We start from the raw sequence: 26592 nt of genomic DNA, 5'->3' as shown, positions 1-26592 counted from the left end.
CCCTAATTCCCACCTCAGAATGTGACCTTATTTGGAAATAAGGTCTTTGCAAATGTAATTAGGTTAAAATGAGGCCTCCAGAACTGTGATACAACAAATTTTTGTTGTTTATGTCACCTAGCTTGCAGTACTTTGTTATAGCTGCTCCAGTGGGCTAATACAATCCCCTACTCAGTGTGGCACTGGTGATGTCAGTGCCTACTCACAGATCCACCGAAGTTTTACCACTGCAATCAGCTGCCCTCTATGACCCTTTCTTTCATCCAACTTTATTGAGCAGAGAAAGGTCCTCAAAATGGAAATTCATGTGTGCTGGAGAAGTCCAAATCCTAGGTTTCAAAAATATCAATCTGATTATAATGATCTAATTAAAAATATACCTTACTCAGAAGTGAGCTTAAAGTTGCCATTTGCGCTTTAATGGTCCACCTTTTCAGAGTGGGCTCTCCCTTCTATCGGTGCTTACTCTGGAGCAATAATTCTCAATGTAGAATATTCAGGAATGAAGCTCAGGAAAATGTATTTTTAGAAAGCAAGTGATTTTCATGATCAGCTGGTTTTCTAGAATAAAAATAACATTATTTAATTACATTTGAAAATATCACCTGATTGCAATAAACAGCAAACCAAGACCCTCGAGAACTAAAGTGTATGGATTCGTTTCCTACTGCTGCTATCACAAATGACTACAAATTTAGTGGCTTAAAACAACAGAAATTTTTATCTTACAGTTCCAGAGGATGGAAGTAGTAGTATCTGTCTGCAGCACTCTGTTCCTGTGAGGCTTCTGAAAACAAAAATGGACTAAAAGATTCTGCTCTTTTAGGGAGGAATCAACTTCTTTGCTTTTTCCAGCTACTAGAGGCCCCCTGCACTCCTCGGCTTTTGACTAGCCCACAACCCCGACATTTCTCCGACCTCTGCTTCCATCATTATGCCTCCTTCTCTGACTCTGATCCTCCTGCCTTCATCTTATAAGGACACTTGTGATTATCTTGGGCCCACCCAGACAATCCATTATAATCTTCCTGTCTCAATATCCTTAACTTCACGACATGTGCAAAATTCCTTTTGCCATATAAGGTAACATATTTACGGGTTCCAGGGATTAGAACTGAGAACATTTAGGCGGGATCATTATTCTGTTTACCATGGTACAAGAAAGTTGTTTTTTTAAATTTTTTATTTTTTTTAGTTAAAGAAGGATTACTCTTGTTTTGAGGTTTACGTCCTTTTTGCAATTCTGAACTCTTGGGCCTTTGGTCATTTATAGGCCCATCCTCTCTACTTTTCTAATTTTTAATTAAGAACTAGCATTTTTAAAGTAATGATTTTGGAATAAACTTACTAGTATTTGGATGTCTTTGGAAAAGAAGAGAGCAGAATCTTTTAGTCCATTTTTGTTTTCAGAATTACAGAACCTGAGTTTCGAACGCTACAGGAATTTTCTAACTATTTCAAAGGATGCTGTTAAATTTTCAAAATATATTATGATGAAACTTATTTTTACTTATATATTTTGGGGGTAGCAAGAACTGTGTTGCAAAAAAATTTTCAAGCATCAATATGTTATAATATTGCCAAGCAAATGTGTCTTACATCACAGTTTCTATGCGTCAGGAATCTGGGTGTGGCTTAGCTTGCTCCTCTGCCTCCAGAGCTCTCATGAAACTGCAATCAAGGTGTTGGCCACTGCTTACAGTCATCTCAAGGCTCGACTGGGGATGGATCCACTTCCAAGCTCATTCAGGTGGTTGTTGGCAGGCTTCCGTTTCTCCCATGTTGTTGCACCAAGCGCCGGGTTTCTCACCGGCTGTTAGCCAGAGGCGACCCTTAGTTCTTGCCAAATGGACCTCTCCATAGGACAGTTCACATCATGCCTGCTTGCTTCATCAGTGCAAACAAGCTAGAGGGCAGAGAGAGTTTCAGCAACACAGAAACCACTGTCTTTTGTAATCTAATCTTGGAGGTAATGTACCATCACGTTCACAATATTCTATCTGTTAGAAAGGAGTCACTAAGTCCAGTACACACTCAGTGCGGAGGGGAATTACACAAAGATGTGAATACCAGGAGGTGAGGATAGTCGTGGCCATCTTAGAAAACTGTCTACTACAGATGCTAAATAGAAAGGCAAGGGTCTACTCCAGACGACCTCTTGGGTGCCTCCTATTCTATTACTTCATGACACTTTCCCCTCTTTTTCCTAAATTCTAGCTGTCCATCACACTGGGTTTGTCATTATTGCTACAGGAATGGATGCAGCTAGCTTTCTGACCCTGTCATTTCTAATACGTTTTTAGATGCTGATATACTCTGCAATGAATTCCTACTGTGTGCACAATGTTATGCTTCTATGACTCCTGCCTTCTAGTCCAAATCCACATTTCCATCAGTGTAATCTTTCTAAAATGCCTATCTAATTCTATCATTTCCTGGTTTACTCTTGAAATAACCTACTGACTGTCTTCAGTAAAACCTTGACATGGCAAGCAAGAATCTCAGTTACTAAGGCCCACCTATCTCCCATAATTTTTTTATTACTTTACCTCCCATTCCCACATAAAATAACAAGGGATTATTGAGTTATTTGAAGTTGCTCTGGGACTTCATAAGTTCTTTCCCAATCCTTTGTACAATATGCTGTTTCTGCTTGAAATCTATGTGCGGACACAAGCACCAACTTTCTCCTCCCTGTTAACTTTGATTCAATTCAAAGTCATATATGCATATTTATATCATAGGACTTTATATAATAATTGTATGCTTTGTGACTGTTTGACTTATTCTGATCTTGGAGGATTCTGTATGTTTACTTCACAATGCTCTCTTAGCACTCGACTCTTTCTCGTCTTATCACACTACATTGTAATTGCTCATGGATTCATCAGTTTCTCCTCTACAGAAGAGTTCTTCAAACTGTGGGTTGTGACTTGTTAGTGAGTTGTAAAATCAAACTGTAAATTATAACCAAAAGTTTTAAAAAGAGTGAAATAATATAAAACAGCAGAGTGTACACCATGTAGTAAGGATGTCTATGTAGTTTCATTTTCAACTTTTTGTGTATATAAGCATATAAATATACAAATTAATATATAAAATATTATGTAGGTGTAAAGTGAAGCAATTTCCCCCCCCCCCCCCCCCCCCCGCCACCAAACATATTTGTTTGGGCTAGGTTACAGTGAAGAAAGTTTGAAAAGTGCTACATTAAATTGTAAACTCTTTTGGGCTAGAACCATGTCTGTCTTGTTCTTGATTGTTTTCTGGCCTTGACATGTGGTAGGAATTCAATAAATATTTGTGACCAAATGACTGAACAAACAAATGAATAAAATCCATATGATTCTGGTCCTTTAATCTATTCACATGGTGTCATACATTGATGGGTTTTAAGATGTTAAAACAAACTTGCATTCCTTTGACAAATTCCAAATAATTATAGCTATAATGATTATGACTCTAACCATTTTTGCATGCTGCTGGATTTGGCTTGTTAGCACGGTCACGTGTCACTCAGCAACAGGGATATGTTCTGAGAAATGCATCATTCGGCGATTTCCTAGTTGTGTGAACATCATAGAGTATACACACACAAACCTAGACGGCATAGCCTACTGCACGCCTAGGGTATATGAAATAGTCTATTATTCGTAGGCTACAAACTTGTACAACATGTTACTGTACTGAATACTGTAGGCAACTGTAACACAACTGTAAGTATCTACACATATATAAACATAGAAAAGGTATAGCGGCCGGGCGCGGTGGCTCAAGCCTGTAATCCCAGCACTTTGGGAGGCCAAGGCGGGCGGATCACGAGGTCAGGAGATCGAGACCATCCTGGCTAACACGGTGAAACCCCGTCTCTACTAAAAAAATACAAAAAACTAGCCGGGGGAGGTGGTGGGCGCCTGTAGTCCCAGCTACTCGGGAGGCTGAGGCAGGAGAATGGCGTAAACCCGGGAGGCGGAGTTTGCAGTGAGCTGAGATCTGGCCACTGCACTCCAGCCTGGGTGACAGAGCGAGACTCCTTCTCAAAAAAAAAAAAAAAAAAAAAAAAAGAAAAGGTATAGCAAAAATACAGTAAGAGACAAAAAAGTGTACACCTGTATAGGGCATTTGTTATGAATGGAGTTTGCAGGACTGGAAGTTGCTCTGGGTGAGTCAATGAGTGAGTGGTAGGTGAATGTGAAAGCCTAGGACATTGCTATACAGTACTGTAGACTATAAACACTGTACACTTAGGCCATACTAAATTTATTTTAAAATATGTGTTTCTTTAATAATAAATTAACCTTAGCTTGCTGTAACATTTTTACATTATACATTTTTTTGACTTTTTGACTATTTTGTAATAATGCTTAGCTTAAAACACAAACACATCGTACAGACAAAAATGTTTTCTCTTTATATCCTTATTCTGTAAGCTTTTTCTATTTTTAAATTCTTTTATTTTTTACTTTTACACTTTTTTTTGTTGTTGTTAAAAACTAAGACACAAACACACACGTTAGCCTGGGCCTACACAGGATCATCAAAATCACTGTCTTCCACCTCCCTATCTTGTCCCACTGGAAGGTCTTCAGGGGCAATAACATGCATGGAGCTGTTATCTCCTATGATAACAATGCCTTCTTTTGGAATACCTCCTGAGGGACCTGCCTGAGGCTGTTTTCATAGCTAACTTTGTCATTTTTGTTTTTCATGAGTAGAAAGAGAGCACTCCAAAATAATGATAAAACTTATAGTATAGTAAATACATAAACCAGTAACAATTATCATTATCAATTATTATATAGTATACATGTGGTATACTTTTATGTGACTGGCTGCACGATAGGTTTGTTTGCACCAGCATCACCACAAACATGTGAGTAATGCATTGTACTACATTATGATGACTACATGGTCACTAGGCAATAACAATTTTTCAGCTAAGACCACGGTCATATATGCAGTCCATTGTTGATAGAAACATTGTTAGGTGGCACATGGCTGTATTTTTTAGGGTTTTACATCTCCATTCATAAGGAATATATGTTTGTAATTTTCTTTCCTTGTGATATATTTGTCTGGTTTTGGTATCACAGTGATACTGGCTTATGGAATGACTTGGAAAAAAGTGTTCCAAATGTTCTACTTTTTGGAAGAGTTTGTGAATGATTGGTGTTAATTCTTACTTAAATATTTGGTAGAATTCAACCTTGAAGTCATTTGTTCCTAGGTTTTTCTTTATAGGATGTTTTTTGATTGCTAAATCAATATTTTTATTCGATCTAGATCTATTCAGATTTCATATTTCTCCTTAGATAAGTTTCAATAGTTTACATTTTTCTAAAAATTTGTCCATTTCATCTAAACTACTTAATTTGTTGGCATACAAATGTTCATAGTGTTCCTTTATAATCCTCTTTATTTCTGTAAAATTGCTAGTAATGTCCTCTATTTCATTTCAGATTTTAGTAATTTGAGTCTTCTCATTTTTTTTTTTGCCAGTCAAACTAAAGGTTTTCAATTTTATTGATCTCTTTGACGAACCATTTTTAGGTTTTAAAAAATTTTTTCTTCTTTGTTCTTCTATTCCCTATTCGCTGATTTCCATTCTAGTCTTTGTATTTCCTTACTTCTGCTTGTTTGTGGCTTTGTTTACTCTTCTCATTTTAGAGTCTTAAGAGGAAAAGGAGGTTATTGATTTGAGATTTTTCTTAATTTTTAATATAGGCTTCGAGCTACAAATTTCTAAGCACTGCTTGAGCTGTATCCCATAAGCTTTGGCATGTTGTATTTTTGTTTTCAATAATCTCAAAGTATTTTATAATTTATCTTGTGATTTATTATTTGAACCATTGACTAACAGCATGTTGTTTGAGTTCTACATATTTGAAATTTTTAAATATTTTCTTCTGTTATTGACCCCTAATTTCATTATATTGTGGTCAGAGAACATCCTTTGCATGATTTTAATCCTTTTAAACTTATTGAGACTTGCTTTATGGCCTAACATATGTTCTATCCTGGACAATGTTTCATGTGTACTTGAGAAGAATATCTATTTTGCCATTGTTGGGTAGGGTGTTCTATAAATATTTGTTGAGTCTACTTGGTTTATCTTCTTGTTCAAGTCTTCTAGGCTTAATTTATAGTGTTATTTACGTTTATTTGAATGATCTTCTGTCTAGTTGTTTTATGCATTATTGGAAGTGGAGTATTGAAGTACCCAAATATTGCTGTTGAACTGTTAATTTTCCCCTTACATTCTGTCTGTTTTTCCTTCATATATTTTAGGGATTTGTTGTTAAGTGAAAATATGTTTATAACTGTTATATCCTATTGATGAATTGACTCTTTTATCATTATAAAACGTTCCTTTGTCTGAATAATAATCTTTGTCTTGAAGTCTATTTTCTCTGATATTAATATACCCTCCCCAAGTCTCATTTCCTTACTGATTGAACAGTATACCTTTTTCCATCTCTTTAACTTCAACATTCTTCGTGTCTTTGAATCTTAGATGTCTCTCTTGTTAAGTGAATACGATTTGATTCTGTTGGTTTTTTACCCATGCTACTAATCTCTGCCTTATTTAATGTAATTACTGAAAAGATGGAATTTATGCCAACCATTTTGCTATTTGGTTCCTACATGTCTTATGTCTCTTTTATTTCTATATTCCTTCATCATTGCCTTCTTTAATATTAAAGAGATACTTTCTAGTATACTATTTTGATTCCTTTGTCATTTCATTTACTACATATGTTATTTGAGTTATTTTCTTAGTGATCGTCTCAGAAGTTACAATTGAGATCTTAATTATAACAATCTGATTCAGATTAATAGCATCTCACTTTTAATTGTATAGAAAATCTTTGCTTCATTGCAATGAAAGCTAAAATCGACAAATGGGATCTAATTAAACTAAAGAGCTTCTGCACAACAAAAGAAACTATCATCAGAATGAACAGGCAACCTACAAAATGGGAAAAAAAATTTTGCAATCTACCCCTCTGGCAAAGGTTGAATATCCAGAATCTACAAGGAATGTAAACAAATTTACAAGAAAAAGAACAAACAACCCCATCATAAAGTGGGCAAAGGATATGAACAGACACTTCCCAAAAGAAGACATTTATGTGGCCAACAAACATGTGAAAAAAGGCTCAGCATCACCAATCATTAGAGAAAGGGAAATCAAAATCACCATGAGATACCATCTCATGCCAGTCAGAATGGTGGTTATTAAAAAGTCAAGAAACAATAGATGCTGGTGAAGCTGTGGAGGAATAGAAACACTTTTACACTAATTTACATTAGTTCAACCATGGTGGAAGACAGTGATTTACCCTTTCTCCTTTGTACTGTTATTATTATACAAATCAAATCCTTATACATTGTATTCTGATCAGCACTGGCTCATAATTATTGCATTATGCGATTGTTCTTTAAATTAGATAGGATAAAAAGCATTATATGCAAAAAATACATTTATACTGTCTTTTATATTTACTTATGCAGTTACTTTTACAGGTACTCATGCTGTTTATTCCTTCACATGGACTCAAGTTACTTTCTAGTGTCCTTTTGTTTCAGTCTGAAGAACTCCCTTTAGCATTTCTTGTAGAGATGGTTTTCTAGCAAAAACTTATCTCAAGTTTTGTTTCTTTTTATCTGAGAATGCCTTCGTTTTTCCTTTATTTTTGAAGTACAGTTTTGCTGGATATAGAACTCTTGGTTAACAATCTTTTCCTTTCAGCACTTTGAACATGCCATCCCACTGACTTCTGGCTTGTATATTTTTAGAAAAGAAATCAGCGGTAAATCTTATTGAGCATTTCTGTATGTGGTAAGTCATTTCTCTCTTGCTGCTCTCAATAGTCCTTCTTTGCTTTTGGTTTTTGGCAGTTTGATTATGTTGTGTCTGTCTCTGAGTTTTTTTCTACTTGGAGTTTATTAATCTTATTAACTGTGAACATTAAAGTTTTTCATCAAACTTTGGAGGTTTTAGGCTTTTTTTCAAATGTTCTTTCATACTTTTCTCTCATTTTTTAATGGGACTTTTATTAAGAATATACTGGTCCACTTGATGGTGTCCTATAGATCTCTGAGGCTCTATTCATTTATCTTTACTCTTTTTTATTTCTGTTCCTTAGACTGGGTGATATCAACTGATCTATCTTCAAGTTCACTGATTCTCAAATATACTGCTGGAGCCCTCCAGTCAATTTTTAATTTCAGCTACTATACTTTCAACTCCAGGATTTCAATTTGTTTCTTTTTTTTATAATCACTAACTCCATTAATATTCTTTTTTTGGTGAATCATTGTTCTCACGCTTTCTTTCAGTTCTTTAGACATGAGTTTCCTTGATTCTTTGAACATATTTTAAAGAGCTGATTTAAAGCCTTTGTCTAGTAAGTCCAATACCTGATTTTCCCTCAGGATAGTTTCTATCTGCAGTTTTTTCTTCTGATGTATGAATTATACCTTCTGGTTTTATTTCATAGGTGATGGTTAATTTTATGCATCAACTTGACTGGATCATGAGATGCTCAGGTATTTAGTAAACATTATTTCTGGGTGTGTCTGTGAGGATATTTCTGGATAAGGTTAGCATTTGAATCAGTAGACTGAGTAAAGCACATTGCCTTCTTGATATGGGTAGGTATCGTCCAATCTGTCAAGGTCCTGAATAGAACAAAAAGACAGATGAAGAGAGCGTTTTCTCTCTGATTGACTGCTTGAGCTAGAACATTGGTCTTCTGCTGTTTTCAAATTGGGACTTATACCATCAGTACTACTAGGCCTTTGGACTCAGACTGGAGCTACAGCATCAGCTTTCCTGGACCTCCAGCTTGTAGATGGCAGAAATCATGGGATTTCTCAGCCTGCATCATAGCATGAGCCATTTTCTTAGGCTAAACACACACACACACACACACACACACACACACACACACACGTCCTATTGGTTGTTTCTCTGGAAAACCCTAATACACCATGTCTTGTAACTTTTTGTTGAAAATAAATGTTTTAAATAATGTAACATGGCAACTCTAGGAATCAGATTCTCTTCTCTTCCCAGGGGTTTGTTATTGTTGTTTGTTTAGCAACTTCTCCGAACAAATTCTATAAAGTCTGCATTCTTTGTCATGTGTGACTACTGAAGTCTCTGCTTAGTTAGCTTAGTAGTGCTAATCCTGGGACAGAAACTTCCTTGAACGCTCAGAAACAATAAGTCTCCCGGTGCTTGTTAAGGAGCTCTGTGTACATATTGGGACACACTCAATCAGGCAGTATACAACTCTGCCTTAGGTTTTATTGCCTGCTTGTGTGGACCCTTAAAGTTAGCCAGAGGTGACAGCTTAGGGCTTTCTCAGGTCTTTCACGACCATGTACACATCCCTGGGCATACACACAGCTTTAAACATTCACATAGCCCTCTAGATTCTCAGGAATATGCCTGGCACTTTTCAAAGCCCCCTATGGACACATTATTCTCCAACTTTTATTTTTAAGCTTTTTGGTTAGCCTATTGTTTGCTTCAGCTGTTATCCATTGCTTCAGGTTTCCATGACATTAAACAATCGTTAAACATTTTTGATAAATATTTGGAAGGTAAAGGCTGTTTGTGCTGAGCAAGCTCTGAGTCATGTCAATAAAGGCAGCCTTGAGAATGGGGTCTTCTAGGGAACCACCGGGCAGGTCAAACAATGACAATTCTCTGGAGATGGGGCTTTAAAGGAGCCCCATTCCTATTCTGCATCTTCCAATGGTTGTCAGGCTGCTAATTTTTGCTGTAATTGCAGGCTGCTCATTTTTAAGCATACTATGAAACTGGGAGAGGGAGTGTGTGGAGTACGGAAATAAGGCAAGTTAAAACACAACAAAACTCACTGTTCTTACCATTATTCAATGATTTTTCTTGAATAAATGTTTCTGATATTGCCACAAGCCCATAATCTAATTTTCAGAGTTCTAAAAAAAAACTGATTGTGACCATTTTGCCAGTGTTCTAATAGCTTTTATGAAGTAGATTTTCTAAGGTCCTTAGTCTGCAATTTTCTCTGTCTTCTGTTAGTTAACACCTTCTAACACCTAACCTCAGTTGTTCTGTAGTGCCACTTCTGCCTTATTCTATCGTTAAAGCAGTTACAAATGCATACCTAACTTTAAGGAAAATGGGCATCTATTCCAACTCATCATGGGGAAATGGAATTGCTCTTCTAGAACATGTATGTTCTAGAACACATGTGTTCTAGAAGAGCATACAGGACTAGAAATATTGTTGTGGCTATTTTGAGAAAATAAGTTTGTCACAGTCTTCCCTCTAGCCATAATAATTTACAACTCTCCCATAGGCAAAATTCCCAACTCTAAAGAACCTCTAAAATCTTATCTGCTTTATATATTTATTAAAAAACAGCAAAAATTGGAATCAGACAGGGTTCAAATTCTATCTACTCATTTTCTCTACAAATTTGGACAGGTGGCTTAACCTCTGTGAGCTTTTGTTTCTCATCTATAAAATATAGGCAATAACACCTACCTTGAAGGGATATCGTCAGGATTGATAAAGATTCTAAGAAATGGCAATTGGTCAATAAATTGTAGCTATTATTTACATTTCTTGCCATTTTTAATAGGGTTTGACACACTATGTTTTCTTTGTATATGTGGTATTTGATTAACTTGGCTCTTTTCAGATGTGGTGGGTTATGATTTACATCAGTCTAAAGAATTGTATTGAGAAGTCAGTGAAAATTCTTGCCCCTAGAGGTTTCCAACTAACATTAAATAACTAAGAAAGATACATCCAAATGAGATAGAATTACAAGGAGTACTTCATGGGCTTTTAAACACCCTCTTGTAATATTGCCTTTGGGAATTTAAGTGTAGGACAGCAGAAATTTTATATGTTGTCAATTCAGTGTGCTACTGTATTTCAGTTTTTGCTTTTCAATTTAGGCAGAAGTGACGTGATGATTTTAGTGATGACAGTCTAAATAGTCTGACTGCCTTCAAGCCAATATTTATGGGTACATAACCCAGATATGATACACATGACTCACCAGGCCATATAAGTCACTGGTATTTTATATCAGGCCAAGATTTTTCTTTTGGCATCGCATGTTTCAAGTACTCACATTGTTCCCTTTAACCTTTCCATGCTTTTATTGTGACTGACAACACATGAGAGTTTTGTGTATCTTGCCTACTTGAACAAAGGTCAGTACTTTTATGTCCCCCAAGAAATGTACACACAGTTCTTTAAAAGTTCAGATGCATATATCTTATTATTTCTTTTAAGAACCTAGAATGGTCATAAAGTATCATTTGAACAACAAATTATTTCCAACAGATATTTATAATAGCATTTATATGATATATATTAGAGCCTGGTAAATAGTTTGCAATATAGTAGTCCCCCCTTTGGAGTTTCATTTTCCATAGTTTCTGTTACTTGTGGTCAACTGTGGTTCAAAAATATTAAAGAGAAATTTCCAGACATCATCGGCTCCTGATATTCAACCATTGACGTTTCATAGCTTGATGATTTAGAATCACCCAAAACAGACAATCCTCCTTCTAATGTATCATGAGAAGGTCAATAGTAGCCTAATGCTGTGTTATTCACCTCACTTCATCTTCTCATGTAGGCATTTTATCATCTCACATCATCACAAGAGAACGGTGAGTACAGTACAATATGATATTTTGAGAGACAGGGAGAGAGAGAGACCAAATTCATATAGCTTTTATTACAGGATGTTGTTATAAATGTTCGACTTTCTTATGTTACTGTTGTTAATCTCTTACTATGCCTAATTTGTAAATTAAACTTTGTTATAGGTATGTGTATATAGGTAAAAACATAGTTCATATAAGGTTCAGTACTATTCACGGTTTCAAACATCCACTGAGGGTCTTGGAACAGATCCCTGCAGATAAAGGGGGCACTACTGTCTATTTTTTACATTCCCATCTACGTTTGATGATGTTTGACACATAGTAGATTCTTTTTTATTTTTCTTTTGAGATGGAGTCTTGCTCTGTGACCCAGGCTTCAGTGCACTGGCATGATCTCAGCTCACTGCAACCTCCACTTCCTGGATTCAAGTGATTCTCCTGCCTCAGTCTCCCAGGTATCTGGGATTACAGGTGCCCATCACCATACCCGGCTATTTTTTTTTTAGTAGAGATGGGGTTTCACCATGTTGGCCAGGTTGGTCTCGAACTCCTTACTTCAAGTGATCCGCCCACCTCAGCCTCCCAAAGTGCTGGGATGACAAGCATGAGCCACCACGCCCACTGACACATAGTAGATTCTTAACTAATACTTGGTTTGATGGATTATTCTTTCTGGTGGCTTATGATTTACACCATCTAATGCATAGGCTGAATTTGACAGTGTTATGGAAGTTGCTGTTTTGGTTCATTCATATAGAGTCTACAGATTCTGCAGCTGTAATATAATGGCCATAATAATTTTTATTATGAAATATTTATTGGGTGGCTAAAATGTACTAGTTATAAAATTAAAAATAAAATTAGTTATAGTTCTTTTCCAAAGGGCTATTCTGGGTTTACTTTGAAGACTACCAATATAGACTGTGATGGTTAATACTGTCAACTTGATTGGATTGAAGGATACAAAGTATTGATCCTGGGTGTGTCTGTGAGAGTGTTGCCAAAGGAGATTAACATTTGAGTCAGTGAGCTGTGAAAGGCAGACCTACCCTTAATCTGGGTGGGCACCATCTAATCAGCTGCTGACACAGCTAGAATATAAGCAGGGAGAAAAATGTGAAAAGAGAGACTGACCTAACCTCCCAGCCTACATCTTTCTCCCGTGTTGGATGCTTTCTGCCCTCAAACGTCAGACTCCAAGTTCTTCAGTTTTGAAACTCATACTGGCTCTCCTTGCTCCTCAGCCTGCAGATGGCCTATTGTGGGACCTTGTGATAGTGTGAGTTAATACTTAATAAACTCCCCTTTATGTGTATATCTGTTCCATTAGTTCTGTCCCTCTAGAGAACCCTGACTAAGACCATTAAATGAAATAAAGAAAATCTAGGCTGGGAGCAGTGGCTCATGCCAGTAATCCCACTACTTTGGGAGGCCAAGGCGGGTGGATCACCTGAGGTCAGGAGTTTGAGACCAGCATGGCCTACATGGCGAAACCCCGTCTCTACTAAAAATACAAAAAAATTAGCAGGGTGTGGTGGTGGGCGCCTATAATCTCAGCTACTTGGGAGGCTGAGGCAGGAGAATTGCTGGAACCTGGGAGGTAGAGGTTGCAGTGAGCCAAGATCGTGCTATTGCACTCCAGCCCAGGCTGACAACAGTGAGATTCCATCTCAAAAAAAAAAAAAAATCTAATAGCAACAAAGACTCAACATATGAAGTGTATGTATTTGTTCCATAGGTCCATGAGCAACAACAAATCTGAACACAGTGTGTAAGAAGTTGAATTCATCTTTGGCATTATTGAGGTCTTTACTAAATCCTTTCTTAATTTATTTTACCCCATCTCATCAATACATGTCAAGGCAGCTTGCTTCCCAGCTATTAAAACTTGTCTCTGCAAAGGATCTCAAAACTTTGACTATCATCTTGACTATCATCTTCACTGGATAGCACAAGGCATAAATTAATTTACGGAATATTAGATGTGTTTGGGAGAGTACTGAGTGGTTCCTGGAGAATATTTTGGGGGGTAACAAGTATTGACCTGAAATTGAACTACTTAAGTGAGCTTCTATTTTACCCACACTTAACCCGGCCTTCCCACAAGATACTTCTTGCAACATTTTACGAAATTTACCAACCAAGGTTACTTGAGTTACAGGCAAAAATATCCATATATATTAATAGTTCCCAGAAAATGGAAACATGAACCCCAGTAACAAAAGCTCTGTAAAAGACCACATTCCTACCACCAAAATGTAATCTCTCTATGTCATTTAAAGCTAAAAGCAAATTTCGCCTTCTCTTTAAGGATATATTAAACTGACATGAAAGGATTTTTCTGCCTCCACTTTTGCTTTCCTAAAATCTCTTCTTTACAGTGCAGCAAGAGCAATGCACAGATCGGATCATGTCATTACTCTGCATAAAAACCTCCAGTGGTTTTCCATCACACTTAGAATAAGATTTTTAAAAATCCTTACTGTGGCCTATAGGCACGCTGCCTATATCATACCTTCCTTTCCTCAGCATGCCCAGACATCTCAGAATTGTCTTTCCTGGACATGCCAAGCTCACTTCCACCACAGGGCCTCTGCCCGTTCCTGGGACATTCTTTCCCCAGATACTCTAAGGTGGCTTCTTCCTGTCATTCAGGTCTGCCCAGCTGCCACCTCCTCTCATAGGCTTTCCCTGAGCATCTAAAGTAACCTCTCCTTCAGCCCCTCTCTCACGCTGCCCACCCATGTCATACTCTGCTTTGCAATCTTTACAGTACTTATCCCTCTCTGTATTGACCTTGTTTGCTTTCTGTTGATCTCAGGTAAACACCATGAAAGCTGCCTCTCCTCTTCACCACAGTGTCTCCCGCATCTACAGCTGTGCCTGGCATATTCTAGAGGCTCAACATCTACTGAACGAATAAAATACATGGTGACTCAAGTTCTATAACATAAAATTATAAATACTGTATAAAATATAGAAATAGGGCTTACAGTCTTTCTTTTGAACCACTATAGGAAGAACAATGTAGAGTTTGGATTCAGAACCAAATGGTCACCTCTGGTACAGATGGCATGAAGGAGAAAACTCACACAAAAGGGGTCGAGCAATGCTAAGGGAGGCAGATCTTTCCAGCAGAGGATCCTTGTCTTCCCTAGATCCCTTATAGGTCATATGTACATATTCCACTCACAAAACTGAAGGAGTAGAAGTTAAAATAAGTCTTGAAAACAATGAGTTTTTGCCCTACAACCAGCAATTGTAGAGTGAATCTATAACTAAGCCTGTATAAAACATGGAATGGATAATGTCAAATCATTTACAATGTATTATTAAAAATACATGGACCGGGGGCAGTGGCTCATGTCTGTAATCCCAGCATTTTGGGAGGCCAAGGCGAGCGGATTATGAGGTCAGGAGATTGAGACCATCCTGGCCAACATCATGAAACCCCGTCTGTATTAAAAAAATACAAAACGTAGCCGGGGAGTGGTGGTGGGCACCTATAATCCGAGCTACTGGGGAGGCTGAGGCAGGAAAATCGCTTGAATCCGAGAGGCGGAGGTTGCAGTGAGCCGAGATCACGCCACTGCACTCCAGCCTGGCGACAGAAGGAGACTCCGTCTAAAAAAAAAAAAAAAAAATTACACTATGTGCTTAAAAGTAGTTATGTTTTCTTTCTCTCAACTTTTATTTTTAACTTCCAGGGTACATGTGCAGGATGTCCAGGTTTGCTACATAGGTAAATGTGTGCCATGGTGGTTTGCTGTACAGATCAACCCATCGCTCAGGTATTAAGCCCGGCATCCATTAGCTGTTCTTCTTGATGCTCTCCCCGCACCTCACAGGCCCCAGTGTGTTGTTCCCCTTCATATGTCCATGTGTTCTCATCGTTCAGCTCCCACTTATAAATGGGAACATGCAGTGTTTGATTTTCTGTTCCTGCATTAGTGTGCTGAGGATGACAGCTTCCAGCTCCATTCCAGAGTCTACAAAGAACTCAAACAAATTTACAAGAAAAAAAAAATTTTAAGTGGGCAAAGGGCATGAACATTTTCTTATTTATGTACACATTATTGGGTCAGGCAATGTGGTAGGGGCATTATGTACAGGATCTCATTTATTACTGCAGGGTAGTTGATATTCCCTGTTCCAGAAGAGGAAATCAAGTCTGAGAGAGGCTAAATAACCAGCCCACAGCCTAGGCAAAAGAGAGATGGTCTTTGAACTCAAATTCATACAGTGGTCAAGCGGTATCCTCTTTGACTCCAACATGTTTAAAATGTTTTAAGGTTATTATTTTTCTGAATGCCTTCAGATGTGACAAGTATGCTCTACTGATCCCTATTGTGTCAGACCCAGCCTGATCTAACATTTATATTACCAGCCTGGCCCCTACCTACCAAAGGAGCTGGAGTTTTTAGGTTCTGGTGCTAACCTGAATTCTACCTGCCACTTCTCTACAAAGAGGCCTCTGCCGTGTTTCTACCAGTGGCAGGATGACTTGATGCTCTCCACTGACATGCGGTGTGGGTGGAGGTGTGGATGGATATTGCCTTAGCTTTTGCCTTCTGTGGGATTTTTAAGAAATGTGCAGGAAAAAAAAAAAAAGCAGGAAAGTGTATTAGGAGAAGGCAGGATAGAAGTTTTCTTTATGTGAAGAGAGCAGGAGAATGGAGGAAGTGACTGCTGGAAGCAAAACTCTAAGATAAAAACAATTTTACATGGAGCTTAAGAAATATTTTGCTGTGTAATGTGCATTATAACTCTTCTCCCATCTCCCCAAGGCATCTTTGGTAAAGATGTCATTGTTGGGCTTTTTGTTTTCCATGGGACAATGCACTGAAAGGGCCTCAAGGGGAAAGCAAGTCATCTCTGGAAAGCTTAGCCAGAATTTGCAACAGAAAGAGTGGGAATTTTGGAATCAGATGGTCCTAGGCTTGCAAAATAGCTCTTTTTCACAGCTTTAGCTTCCTCCTTTGTAAAATGGGGGAAAAAAATAGTTTCTTTTTTGCAAAGTTGTTGTGAGAATTAAATAACACTCATGAGGGACATTGTATGGAGCTTGGCACATTCTAGGCCCTCTTTTTATATTGAACTAAAATGATCTTCTCTGGATCAATTCCCATGAATTGATTCCAGTTCTATTCTGCAGAACATTGATTCTTTAACCTTTTCCATGTAATGGTGCTCCAGTTTGTCTAGATCCTTCAAGAAGAGAAAACGCATATCAATATCTTTGTATCTAGTTGCTCTTAGGCTTAAAATGATGTCATTGTTCAATTAATTGCTTTTATTATACAGTAAAAACACATTTAGAAGAGAATCAAGATAAATATTAAAAGTTAATCTAGTTACTGAACACATTTCTTAAATATTTAAGAAAAATAGGATCAACACACATTTGACCATGGCAGCTTTTCTAAAGGCAAAAGATCTAATTTGGTGATTAACTAACCACACTGAGCACTCATTAGGTGTCAGGGATGTACCAGTTCTTCTATTGTATTTGGGTGTTTTTAATTATGAATAACCAAATACAAAAATCAAAGTAGTTTAAACAATGAGGAGCATTTATTACCATTCTTAAAAATAAATTCCCAAGGTGGGCAATTGCAGGGATGGCTCAATGGCTTTACAATGTGAAAGACCCAGCCACTTGCTATCAATTCTTTTCTCTACATTACCTTGGTTCTTTGCAAGATAACTCTGAAATTCCAGGCTTACATACAGACATAACAACACATGGCTGAGGAAGGCATTTTCTCTCCTGTGATTCTTCTTATCAGGGAAGAAAACCCCTCTATCCCCTCAAGACTTCTCAAGTCCCTTTATCCAGAATTGGGCTACCTCTCTATGTCCACAGGCAGTGCTTCTCAATTTTTTCACACCATGACACAAATAGAAAGACAAAGTTTTTGTGACACAGAGGGGTACCTGGGTAATGTTGCTTGTGGCCAGTCATACCATCCCATGGCTTTAGCAGCTCAGCCTCACTTGAATGTCCCAAGGGTTTAAGGGATCAATACCTTATCACATCTATGACCCATCTGAGACATACCAGGGTATGCTGGCACATAGATTGGTATGCTCTGCTCTAAGCTACAAAGGAGGGTGAGAGAGCATGCATCCATATCCAGGCTGTAGTGTGAGAAGGATCTGCAAACGAGGAGGCTCTGCCAAGTAGTGGGAAGTGGTGGGGCAACCAACCGCGTCAGTCATCTTTCCAAGGGTGCCTCATCTATTCTAATTTTCACAACACAGTTTAGGAGGAAGTATTTTGTGGAGGATAAAACCAAGGCTAATAATTTAAATGACTTGCCTGAGGTCACAGAACCAGTGAGTGGTTCAATTGACACAGCAGATGTAGATCCAGGTGTGTGCTGGGAAATGTTTAACAACCACCTTCCAAATGTAGTTCCAACACGGCTATTGGTTAATATATTCATTTAAGATAAAAATAAAACAACAAATATGTATGTTAGAGCTTATTAGTCAATGATGTGAGTGACTTCATTGCTAAATTGAATGTTTTTGTGCTATTCACAATGTAACAGTTATAGACACAACATGTCTTTAACATTTAATCTTCATAAAACATTTTCTCTGTCACTTAAGCCTCGACCAAGCTTGTCCAACTCTGGGACTGTGGGCCGCATACAGTCCAGGATGGCTTTGAATGCAACCCAACACAAATTCGTAAATTTTCTTAAAACATTATGAGATTTTGTGTGTGCGTGTGATTTTGTTTCGTTTTGTTTTGTATTAGCTCACCAGGTATCATTAATGTTAGTGTATCCTATGTGTGGCCCAGGACTATTTTTCTTCTGCCAATATGGCCAAGGGAAGCAAAAGTTGGACACCCCTGGTCTAGCCCACAACCAACAAAGCAATAAGTGAAGCCCTCATCTGTGGTGTCTGCTGATCAAGCTACCAAATGAAACTCACTAAATGTGGCATTGGGAAGAGATGTACAATCACATATTATAGGGAATTTCTACCATGCAGACACAATGCATGTAAATTGCCTAAAGAACAAAGACAATAGTAAAATGTATTAACATAATTTGGAAGTGATGTTTTTATCACATAGTACCTTTGTTTAAAATTTATTTCATTGGAAGTTTATATAATTTAATTTTTATTTCTACTTTTATTTTTATTTATTTATTTTTGAGACGGGGTCTCACTCTGTCGCCCAGGCTGGAGTGTAATGGCACAATCTCAGCTCACTGCAACCTCTGCCTCCTGGGTTCAAGCAATTATCCTGCCTCAGCCTACCAAGTAGCTGGGATTACAGGCTCCTGCCACCACGCCTGGCTAATTTTTGTATTTTTAGTAGAGATGGGGTTTCATCATGTTGGCCAGGCTGATCTCAAACTCCAGACCTCAGGTGATCTGCCCACCTCAGCCTCCCAAAATGCTGGGATTATAGGCATGAGCCACTGTACCCAGCCTATATCATTTAATTTTTAATAAAGAGTATTTAACAAACAGCAGGAAAAATTCCTGAAAAATTTAATAATCTGCTGTCATGAGCCAGTACAGACCAGCTCTCCATACCACTGACCGGAACTAAGTTCAGCACTCTTTCCACTCCTGCTGCCTTTACTACCAGCATGTAAAAGCGATGATGCTCAGTATCATACAGGGGACAAACCTGGGTACCTGTCATGAATTTCTGTGACCTGTTTTCTCTTCTGTAAAGGAGGAGATTAAGAGTCCTTGCCTTGTCTACCTGCAAAGGTTTTTGAGAGGATTAAACTGGTTAGTCTGTATGATAGTGCTTTGTAAACTGCAGAGTCAGGTACAGATAAAAGGCTTTATTATGATGACCATTTCATCACTGTTTTCAACCAGGCCACCATTGTTAAGGATGCAGTGTGTGGCTACTTTCAAAGGTATGATTTAGATTGAGATCTTCGGTAATGCCCAGAATAGACGGAAAACACCCAGAAGAATTGTTCTGAAGAAGACCACTTAAACAAACAGCTACCTACATTGCGAGGAAAACTCTTTATTTGAAGCTTATAATTCACTCTTTTCTAGCTGCTGCTGGATTGTCCGACGGGTCTTTCCTGGGGTTATGGAATGCTTCTCAATTTCAATAGTGAATAAAGGTGCTTTTTTTTCTGTCACCCAGCCTGGGGTCCAGGGGCGTGATCTCAGCCCACTGCAACCTCCACCTCCCAAGTTCCAGCGATTCTCCTGCCTGCGATTCTCCTGCCTCAGCCTCCCAAGTAGCTGGGATTACAGGTGTGCACCACCAGGCCTGGCTAATTTTGTATTTTCAGTAGAGACGGGGGTTCCCCATGTTGGCCAGGCTGGTCTTGAACTCCTGGCCTCAAGTGATCCACTTGCTTTGGCCTCCCAAAGTCCTGGGATTACAGGTGTGAGCCACTGCACCCAGACTATTTTTAATTTTTATTTTTTTAAAAGTTGCTTTGCTTTTTGTACCAAATCAACTCACCAAGTTATTTGCTATGGATTATACCCCTCCATAAAATGTGGTTTCTTGATTATAAATTAAATATTCCTAATGTCCACATTGAAACACTCTCGAAACTTAAATGACTATAAACTATTTGCCTTGAGTTTGCTGAACTTGTCTTTGGGCTGTAGAAAACTCTTCTCTGCCAAGCTCTTTTCCACATCAGACCCTTTGCCCATGCTGACCCCTCTACCTGGAAAGTTCTCCCCTGATTAGGAAGCTGACTCCTTCTCATCCTTTAGATCAAATGCTGCCTTCTTAGAAAGGTTTGCACTGGGCCGGGCGCGGTGGCTCAAGCCTGTAATCCCAGCACTTTGGGAGGCCGAGACGTGCGGATCACGAGGTCAGGAGATCGAGACCATCCTGGCTAACATGGTGAAACCCCGTCTCTACTAAAAATACAAAAAACTAGCTGGGCGACGTGGCGGGCACCTGTAGTCCCAGCTACTCGGGAGGCTGAGGCAGGAGAATGGCGTGAACCCGGGAGGCGGAGCTTGCAGTGAGCTGAGATCCGGCCACTGCACTCCAGCTTAGGCGACAGAGCGAGACTCCGTCTCAAAAAAAAAAAAAAAAGAAAAAAAAAAAAGAAAGGTTTGCACTGAACACCTGTCTCAAGTCATCTCCCCGATCTGTTTCCTTATTTATTTTCTTCACAGCGTGGATCACAGTATGTAATTTCCTGCCTATCTGTTGACTTATTTGTCTATGCCTCTTATTATTATGTCAGCTCTTTGTGGGCAGGTCTTGCCCATTGATGTCATTATCTACCTCCAGTGTCCCACATAGTGCTTGGTGCACAATAGCTGTCTGATGAACAGATGAACTTATCTGACAAGATCCACGCTAGTATTGTAAGGCTGTGGCCATATACGGCTATCTTGAAGTAAAAGCCTACCCTAAAGACTATCCAAGGCTTGGCCTGTGGTGTTCACAGTTGCCCAGGTTTCTCTCAGGCCCCAGGATGAGCCACAGTGGTAGCCTAAGACTGGTGGCTGCTCCCCTCTGCCCCGCCCTAACAGGGCTGCCCCAGTGATGTCACACAGGACAGGATTCTCTAATCCTTTTCATTCTGTAACAGTCCTCTACGCAGCTAAGTTTCTCATAACATATTATGATGTAGGGGAGGGAGGAAGGAGGGCCGAAGTAGGGGGTACACCCTCTCCCTGAATGAAATTCATTTGGGGCACTGTCTGCTTGCATGTTCTGCTCTGGGACAAAATGGGTAGCAGAAGCTACAATTTGTACTAAGCTAATGAAAAGAGAGAAGACAAGAATGGGGAAGAGAAGGGCGAAGAAGGCAAAAAGAGAAGAGAAGAAAAAGAGAAGAGAGAGAAGGAGAAATGAGAAAAGAAGAAACCAAATGAAGAGGATGTGTGAGAGAAAAAAATACAAAACAGGTAGTGAGGGAGGAAGGAATTGTTGAACCTATGTTCTGGTTGGCTTTCTAACTCTCAAGTAGTGACTGGCTTCAGTGTAAAAGGATAGTGAGGGGTATTCTCAAATACTAGCCTCCTGAGGGAGTCACTCACATTACTGACATATATTTTGAGAGGTCCAGGTAAGTCTGCCTCAAGGGTGACTCTCCTGGAGAGTAATTTGGGAGCAGGAATGTAAACCTTTTTTTTTTTTTTTAAGTCACAATTATGGAGGAAAGGGAAAGAAAGTATTGCTGACCAGATTGAACTTTAGACTCCACACTACAACCCCTGTCCTCACCCCAAGCCTCCCAATTACTAGGCTATCAACACACGCTAAATTCAGGACTTTAAAGCCAGTCTTGTAGATAATATTTTTCTTTGTTAATTGAAATATAAACAGATTTCCAAAGCAGAGCAGGATAATTTTATAATATACCTATAAAAATTACTAAAATGTTATCATGGCAATATATTCCCACTAAAATCTTACTATGAACATCCCAAATATGTGTAGGAGGCCTGGCAAAGTCTTACAGCTCAGAAGAGAACTTTCAATCCTGTTTTTTCAATGTTCTTTTTCCCTTCTATTAGTCCCCCAACCTTAGCATAAGGTTTAATAAAAGGGGATATGATATTAAACAGAGGTAATCAGACAATATTTATATCTTTGTTTCAAATGTTAAAATGTTAATCTTGTTGCCCATGAGTTTCCCAGTTCATACCAAAATGTCCCAGCAAGCTGTATTCAGAAATAAAAAATAGTAGGAAGGTGCCGCTTCATCGGCAGACTGTACACTGTGTAGACTCCTTACAAATCTCTTTCTGTTCATATTTTCTATTTCTCTCCCTCTTCTGCTACAATTGACCCAGATTCTCCAAGTGCAGAACAGAGAGAAGAAAGGTGTGGAAGCCCAAAGGAAGGAAGCAGAAAGATAGGCAGGCTTTTCAAGTTTTCTACGGTCCACTACTGTCACTAGTGACCCAGCTTCTGCTTACGAATAAGAAAATTTGTCTTTTAAGAGCGCTCCAAATGGTTGCCACATGAGCTTTTCTAGTTCAGAATGTTAATGAGTCCACCAGCACGCTACTCATGCTGTTACTTGTCTGGACTATTAAGGATTCCAAGAAGGTAGCGTTTCAAAGATCTTTGATCTAATTTCTTTTTTGGGGGGGTGTGGGGAGGTATGTGGAGAATTAGGAAATGGTCTCAGATGATACTGAGACCAAATGCATAGTGAATTTTATTTTTATTTTGTATATCTGGAAATGATCCATATTCATCTTCTTCTGAGAAATTCTAACCCCAAAGATACTAATTTTTGCGTTCCTTGAAGATTTGGTTTGCCAGTTACTGGCGATTATATATTTGATCCTGTTGTTAGGTTCTAGGTCTAAAAGTGAAGGAAACAGAACCTTCCCCAAAGTCATGTTGATAAAATTGGAGATGGCTTTTTACAACTTTAAAAGCAGCTAAATGCTTGCTGAATGCCAGAAAGAATGAATAGTTTGCTTTTGATCTAAGAGTTGGGGCAACAAAATGGTTTAGGAGATAGAAAGTAGTAAGGTGCAAATTGCTGTAGTAAGTTCCTCAAGTAAAACAGAGAGGCCTTCAACATAAATTTACCTTTTTTACTGGCCAGAACTCAATTTAGCCAGTAGAAGAACCACGTTCTACAGTGAAGTCTTTGTTTTGTGTGTGCATCAGAACATCTTTTAAAAATACGGACTTTTCTTATAACTTCTTTTCTTGTGAATGTGTAGGTTAAATTTGTGAACTGGTTAAGCCGCTGACAAGAGAGGGAAGGGCACCCCAGCCAATGGGAACCCATGCTGGTGATGTACTGCTCCTAGGCTGCGATTCATTGGCTGCCTAGGGTTTGTCATTCTATACCCGGCGTCTGCAAGCAGCGTGGGTCGGGTTTTCTAGCTAGCTGAACTGGATTTTGGCAGCCGGCACGTGCAGTTTCTATTAACTTTAGCTCATCTCTACCTCTTGATAGAAGCAGCTGTTATGTTTCTGATTATTCTCTTGATTTTGAAAAATCCTATTTCCTTCACCTACCTCATTGGAGGTCGCTGGAGGTCCCCTGGGACAGAATCACGTGATTATCTAACATGTGCAAATAAATACAATGTGGAATCCCCTGAGCTACAGAGGGAAAACCTGCCAGAAAGAGCATGTGCCCCGTGCGTGAATCAGTTGCACTCGCACGTGGGTGGGCGGTGGTAGTGTGCCTGTCTCTGCCCTTCGGGACGCGAGGTGTGTGGCCGTGGCACCTGCTTGGGCTTCCTGGGGTCACTGGGAGAGGAAGGCTCTAGAGGCGTGGGACTCTGGGGTAGGGGGGTCCGGCAGCTGCCTGGGATCCATCATGGGTTCGAAGGGCAGCGGCCAGACCGCGACGGCGCCCAAGAAGGGTGGACAGCTCCGGGTCTGTGATCGGGGCTGCGTGTACACCATCTTCGCAGGGAGTGGGGTTTGTATCTGCAGGCAGGTAGAAGGCTAGGGGCGCGGACGCCGTAGGGGTAGTTTCCAAGTCCCTACTTGGCCAAGGGCCAGGCATGGAGGGGCTGTCCATCTACTGGGCACTGAATTGTCGCACATTCTGTCCAGTCCCTGGCGCCAGAACGTGAAGGCCCGAGTCTTCGCTGCTATCCGGGATCCGGACGCTCCTTTCGGCTTCAGCCTCGTGCTCCGGGTAGCAAGGCGACAGCGGCGGCAGCAGCGGAGACAGAGGCTGGGTAGGGCAGTGACGTCATCTGTGGCGGCCCCTCCCCCGCCCGCCAGCCTTCGCCGCAGTTCCTGCCCAAAGACATCCGGGTCTCTGTAGCTGCTCGCCGCGCCGCAGCTGTAGCGGCGGCGGAGCCAGCGGGGCGGGGCGAGCGGAGGGGTGGGGGAGGGGCGACGCGGTCGTGAGCGCGCCTGCGCGGGGCCGCGCTAGAGGCGGCGGCGGCGGCGGCGGCGGCGCTAGGGACGGGAGCGCGCGCGGGAGCTAGCGAGCAGTGGTCTGGGCGCCGGTCCGGCCCGCAGCTTCGGGTTCTCAGGCGGCTGCTGCTCCGGAACGGGTGGTTGGGGAGGGGGGGTGGGGGGACGCTAGACAGGTGAGGCGCGAAAGCGATGAGTCCTCGGCTCTTCCTCCTCCTCCTCCGGGACCCGCTCTCTGCCTCCCTCACCAACGCCCGGATGATCTGAGCCGCGAGGGCGCCCAGAGCCGGGGGCCCGGACGCAATCCGGCTCCTCCCCTCCTCCGCCCCCTCCCCGGCCTGACCTGGCCCGCCGCTGCCGCGGTGACCCCCTCCCTGGCTGCCGCCGCCGCCGCCGCCGCCGCGGTGACCCCTTCCCCGGCTGCCGCTGCCGCCGCCTCGGCCGACCAGGGACCTGCCCGCCTGCGGCTGCTCCGGGTAAGTGCGGCGCTTGGGCCGACGGCGGGCGGTGCGGGCCTGCGCAGCGGCGGCGGCGGGCAGGCCTGGGGCCTGTAAACAAGCCGGGCGTCTGCCCGGGCGCTCCCGGGAGGAGACGCGACAACTCCACCCCCTGGCTGGCCTCCTCCCCCGAGCCGGGCGGCGGGCGGCGAGGGGTTAACGCTCGGCGAGGGCGGTGGCGGTGAGGCGGGGGCGGGGTGTTTGTGGCGGCGGCGCGGGGAGGGGGCGCGACCCCCTGGCCGTCCGCGGCCGGGAGGGGTGTTTGTGGCGGCGAAGCGGGCGAGGGCCGCGGGCCGGCCTGGCCGGAGAGCGGCCTGCGGAACTTTTCCCGAGCGGGGAGGGGGCGTCTTCCCGCCCCTACCCTCCCGGGCGCGCCGCCCCTTCTGTCCTGGGCTTTGGCCCCTGGGAGGGAGGCGGGGAGATTTCTTTTGAATCGGGCTTAGCCTCGAAAAACCTAATTCTGTAGAAATTGCTTAAGGGTTTACAGGGGGCAGGGCTGAGAAGCTCCTTCAGAACTCAAGTCAGTGAGTGATGCCTCCAGTTCATTCATTATTAAGGCATCGAACAAATCCATTGAAGCAAATTCGGATTTCTCATCCTTTTAACTACGTAAATTGGGTAAAACTTCTTGATGTTAGAGCTTGGTTGAGGTATGGTTCTGTTCTGCTTGTAGATTTTAATTAAACTTGGATCCTTTTCTTGAAAGACAGCTGGCTGTGGAGAGCTTTCTACCAACTGCAGTTTTAGATACGTTTTGAAAAGTTCATCACCGGAGGTATTTTTCCTCTCTCTCCTCAAACACCACATGGTACTTACAAATCCACAAAGGTCATGCTTCAGTTGTCCAAGCCATGGGATCTGTGTGCTACCCCCGCCTCACCCCGAGTTTCCTGCTAATTGGAATAATGAGCTGAATGTGTTTCAAGAAGTGGTTGGAAGAGTGTGAGAGATAGGTATCATTTTCTCAAAGGAAATGATTTTGACATTATTGAGAGAAATTAGAAATTTTTAGACATTGTTGGGTAAAACAGTCTTTCAAACTTGCACGTTGGGGTTTTAAACACAACCACTTTACTAAGTGTGTTTCCCTCCGAAAAGTGGAGGGATTTATTGAAACACCACTCTGCTGAGACTTAGGGTTCCAGAGCACTCAGGAATTTAGCAGAGCTTGGTCCCCAACTCTCTTTGAATACTTCACTTTTATACTTTTATCTTGCTACATATTGGGCCTTTTCCAAAGATTGTATTTCTGTAACTCCTTATTTTACAAATGAGAAAATTGAAATAAGGAGATTTTCTGTTCTTAGATGTTACTTTTATTGACTTCATGCTTTCTTTTCCAATAAATAATTTGAAGCACAAAGTAACATTTCCAAGTGTTACAGTTTTGTTCTTGTTATGTGTAACTTACATGTATCTGATTAAACTTTCAGTCATGTAAGGATGATTACTTTTAACCTGGAAGTTTACGGCAGTACCACATTATTGAAACTATAATGAACTTCCTGCACCACATGGCAGTTGCTTAAGACATTTTAATTTGATATCATAAAACATTTTTAGATCAGTGAAGTA

The 26592-nt window shown here is 40.8% G+C and overlaps 1 protein-coding gene and 1 long non-coding RNA gene across 4 annotated transcripts in view; one reads left to right on the top strand and one right to left on the bottom strand.

Moving 5' to 3' along the window:
* Nucleotides 1–15361: 15361 nt before the first annotated feature.
* Nucleotides 15362–21183, bottom strand: LOC104662164. Its single transcript, XR_747949.2, has 2 exons — nucleotides 21075–21183; nucleotides 15362–18117 (listed from the first exon to the last, which is right to left on the bottom strand). It is a non-coding gene; the product is annotated as an uncharacterized LOC104662164 (long non-coding RNA).
* A 3351-nt stretch (nucleotides 21184–24534) lies between these two features.
* The window catches only part of PPM1A (protein phosphatase, Mg2+/Mn2+ dependent 1A), a 46974-nt gene continuing 44916 nt past the window's right edge, over nucleotides 24535–26592 (top strand). Inside the window, exon 1 of one of the 3 annotated variants that reach the window (XM_030930072.1) lies at nucleotides 24535–24996. The gene's annotated coding sequence lies outside the window, so the exon portion shown is untranslated. Of the gene's footprint in view, nucleotides 24997–25726; nucleotides 25793–26592 lie in introns of those variants that run through there. The other 2 variants (XM_030930073.1, XM_010363118.2) reach the window with 2 other exon arrangements.

Source organism: Rhinopithecus roxellana, chromosome 5 (genome assembly GCF_007565055.1).
Source record: "Rhinopithecus roxellana isolate Shanxi Qingling chromosome 5, ASM756505v1, whole genome shotgun sequence".
Lineage (NCBI taxonomy): Eukaryota > Metazoa > Chordata > Mammalia > Primates > Cercopithecidae > Rhinopithecus > Rhinopithecus roxellana.
Note: the sequence above shows the minus strand (reverse complement) of the source record. Positions and strands in the feature narration are given on the sequence as shown.